Source organism: Grammomys surdaster, unplaced genomic scaffold, assembly GCF_004785775.1.
Source record: "Grammomys surdaster isolate TR1022 unplaced genomic scaffold, NIH_TR_1.0 358, whole genome shotgun sequence".
In the NCBI taxonomy this organism is placed as follows: Eukaryota; Metazoa; Chordata; class Mammalia; order Rodentia; family Muridae; genus Grammomys; species Grammomys surdaster.
The window spans coordinates 563,520-568,147 of NW_021604777.1; positions in this window are offsets into that span (position 1 = coordinate 563,520).

A 4,628-nucleotide genomic window follows, 5' to 3' on the forward strand; every position below is an offset into this window, starting at 1 on the left:
CCTGTCTCGAAAAACCAAAAAAAAAAAAAAAAAAAAAAAAAAAAAAAAAAAAAAAAAAAAAAAAGAGTGGAAGATACACTGCCTGCAAAGCACTGCAGGCAATTCTTCAACGCAAGGAAGGGGCAGTTTTCAGAATCTCTGTAGTTTCTGTGATTTGGTTTGTGAGTCCTTCATCAAACAGGGTGGGGGGGAAAGTAACAGGTAGCAGCCTCTTCCTGAGCTTCTTTGGGGAGCCTCAGAGAGCATTAAAGCTGCCTGCATGAAGCACAGCCTCAGAATGCTTGTGAGGACAGGATAGGTCATCCAAAACTAAGGATGTCTGAGATGCTGGAAGGAAACCTGTTACTGTATGAACTAGGAGAGCCTTGTGTGCCAGCTTGCTGGGGCTTATAATCCTAGGCCAGCTGCACTCCTTCCTCCCCAGCACTGGCTCAGCCCAGGCCCTGCCCACTCTGCCTTTTGTGGGCCTCTCTCCTGCTCCCCAACCTTGTCTGCCTTGTTTCTCTTAACCCTTCCCCAATCACCCAGACTGGCCATTCCATTGCTATAGACTATACTTTATGGGAAGCAACATAACCTGCTGCTGTTGGGCCTGGGGCAGTGGGGACAGGGTTGCCTGGGCTGCAAAGTGGCAGAGCCAGGCAAAAGGCAGATAGAGTCTTCTCTCTTTTTTTTTTTTAATTTGCTCTTTCACAATTTCACAATGCATACCCTCCTACAACTCACCCTCTTGAATCTCCCTCAACCTGTAAACCACTCCTCTCCCCTACAAATCTTTTTCTCTGACTAGTGGGCTGATGCCTACCCTGTCCCCAGAGCTCCCTGCCCCCCAGAGGACACAGCTACCCACTAAGCAACAAGCCCAGTAGAAGATAATGCCAGCGTGCAAATCTGGAGGTTCCTGATCAAGCCCTGCCCCTGCTGCCCACGCATCCATCTGTCTTCCCCCTCCCCACACCCACACAACTCCTCCAGAGCCACTGGCAGAACCTCCTTAAGTATATGCTGCCTTGCTGTTCCTGATGAGTCGGCTCGTGTAGCTGAATCTCCAGATGGTGGTTTGCATTCCCCCTGTCCTCCAACTGCATGTAACTCAACTTGCTCTCTCAGAGCCACCAGATGGAAGTGGGGGAGGCAAGAAGGACAAGTGAGGTGTAGCGGGTAGATGTGTGCAGGTGGAGGCAGTTCACCCAAGGGACCGAGCCACCAGGATAGGGCAGGAGATGTGTTAGATTCTGCCAGGAGGGAAATAAGCTAAGAGAAAAAGCAGAAAGAGCAGGGGCCATGGTCTGCTAGGGGAGGGACAATCGGACCTAATATCCATCAAACAAGGGTTTCTATCTCAGGAAAGGAACATGAAGACCAGGTCCCTGTGCTGGGTCTGGAATATAGCAGAACCAGGAAAAGAGATGCAGAATCCTGACTAGCAAGCTTGAGTCCTACAGCTCGACCTCATAAACTTATCTGGGACCTGGATGGGCTCTAAGCCAATCTAACATAGATCAAAGAGGACTTCAGATGGGACCTGTAGCACATGGGTCACCATGGACCCATAACCCCAGCACTTGGCAGGCCGAAGAAGAGAGACACAAGCTCCAGGTTAGCCTGGGCTATACTAGGAGACCTTGTCTCAAAAAAATCTAAACAAGAGGCTAGGGAGACAACTCCCTTGGTAAAGTGTCTTGCCCAGGGCTTGAGTTCCATCCCTAGAAGCTGTGTTTGTAAAAAGCCAGGCTTGATGGTGTATGGGAAGTTGGACAGGAGGATTTGGGGGCCCTTTAGCTACTCAGCTGTATTAGAGTTTTCTAGAAGAACAGAAGCAATGGATGAATATATATTAAAAGGAGACTTATTAGACTAATGTATTCCATACGATCTAGGTAGTTCAACAGTGGTTGTATCACATCAAAAAGGTCAAGAATTTGGTAGTTTGTCATCCCCAAGGGTTGGTAGCCAGTCTTCAGTATACATTAGAAGTCTTAAAAAACTTGTTCTGATATTATTGAGGAGTACAGCAATTGCAGCAACAGAACAGATGAATTTGCCAGCAAGAATGAAGGCAAACAGGCAAAAAGCAAGCTTCCTTCTTTTATCTCCCTTCTAAGTTTCCACCCATGTTTAGCCTCTTGCCTGGCTCTGCCACTTTGCAGCCTCAGCAACCCTGTCTTCCCATTTTAAATAATGTAGCCAAGAAATCCCTCAAAGAAGCATGATGGTATGCACCTTTAATCCCAGCACTTTGGAGGCAGAAGCAGACAGATTTCTGAGTTCAGGCCAGCCTCGGCTACACAGCAAGTTCCAGGCCAGGAAGAGCTACATAGACAATGTCTCGTGAAAAGAAAAGGAGAGAGGGAAGGAAAGTGTGAAGCACTTAGCTGGTGGAAAATCCAGTCACCTTGACAATCAAGACAGAAAATCCCAGCAGCCTAGCACACTTGGTGAGTTCCACATCATCGAGAGACCCTCTCTCTAAAGAAAAATGTAAGGACAGTGGGTGGGATTTGAAGAATGACACCTGAGGCAGTGCTCATATATGCAAACACTACACACACACACACACACACCACACACACCACACACACCACACACACACACACCACACATACACCACACACACACACACCACACACACCACACACACACACCACACACACACACACACACACCACACACACACCACACACATACCACACACACACCACACACACACACCACACACACCACACACACACACCACACACACCACACATATACCACACACACACACCACACACACACCACACACACACACCACACACACACCACACACACACACCACACATACCACACACACCACACACACACACACCACACACACCACACACACCACACACCACACACACCACACACACACCACACCAAACACATACGTCAAAACAAGTCATTTTACCTAACAATCTCCTAAAGCACAGAGTCTTGAGGCAGAGGCAGCGTCAGGGAGCCTTGGGAGTGGGTGAGTGGGCAGTGGACACCTGCCGGGGCCTCAGATAGTTGGAAACTAGTGCTCATTACAACAAAACCAGTTACTTCTGGGTGTTAGGTGCTATAGGTCTTTGTATTACTATTTTTGTAGTTTCTTCTTGTTTGTTTTACACAGGATCTCATGTATCCCAGGCTGGCCTCGAACTTTCCTGATCATCCTACCTCCATCTCCAGAGTACTGGAATGGCAACTTTGTACCACACCTTGCTCAAGTGTGTGTTTTTCTTCTCCTCCTTTCATCAGTGTCACCATCACCAGTGTCGCTGACACCATCACCACCACCATCATCATCAGGCTGAATTCCATGTCTCACCCATGCCAAGAATATACTCTATCACTGAGTTCTTGGTTCTGGTGCTGTATTTTCCAATTGTTTTTTGGTTGGTTTTTGTTTTTGATTCAGGGTCTCTTGTAACCGAGGCTGGCCTCAAACTCTTCTGTACCTTCCAAATTCTGGAAATATAAGCACATATGACCACAACTGACAGGAAAAACAAACAAACATACAAACAAACAAAAACACCTGGGTTTCTGATGATCAAACTCAGGCCATATGTGCAAAGCAAGCCCAGACCCCCTTTTTTCAAATGTATATGTGTATGTACATGTGTGCATGTTCATGTGCACACATGAGTATGTGCATGCACATGCATGTAGGTGAATATTTGAGGGCCCAAAGTCAGCCCTTTTGTCTTCTTGAAGATACTTTGTTGTTTTGAGATAAGGCCTTCACCAACTAGGATAGCCAGCCCATCCCAGGACTCCTCCTGTCTCTACCTCCCTCGTGCTGGGACTACAATGTGTACCACCATGACCGGCTTTGATTTTGGGGGCTCTTAGGATCAAACTTGGACTCATCCACTTGCTAGGCAAGCATTTTGTTTTTATTTTATCATATGTATGGTGTTCTGCCACATATATGTATGTTTGAAATGTATGCAGTGTCTGTGAAGGCCAAAAGAAGGTGTCAGATCCACTCAGACAGGAGGTACAAATGGTTATCAGCTACCATGTGGGTATAGGGAATCAAACCTGGGTCCTCTAGAACAGCAACCAGTGCTCTTAGCCACTAAGCTAAACTCTTCAGCCCCAATACAAGCATTTTACCAACTAAGCTATCTTCCCAGCACATTTTCTATATTATTAATAAGTTTTAAGATCAGAAAAACAATATTATTCATAAAACCAAAACGATCCACTCATCCCGCAGAGTCTGGTGGCCTTATCCCTGAGCACAAATTGGTCCAGACAGGAGAGAGGAGGAAACAGCCTTTGTGCAGCTGTGTAGTATGTGGAGGGGTAGGCAGGGAGATAAGAGCCAGAGGCCTGCTGCTCACCAGACCTGATTCAGAGTCAGCAATCTGGGGAGACTAGAAAATGCAGTGTCCCCCAGACCTAATCGTGAGGACACAATTGCCTAAGGCTGCAAAGGGGATATAGAACAGGCTTCAGGCCTTGTGTCTGTGCACGCTTACTCTTGAAGCTTCTGGACAATTCTGGGCTACAGACTGGTCAATTGATGCTTTCTGTCAACCCCTCTATTCAATAATTGGAGGCAATGGTGGAGCCAGAGGCCTAGAGGCCATCATGGACCTGGCAGGCTCAAG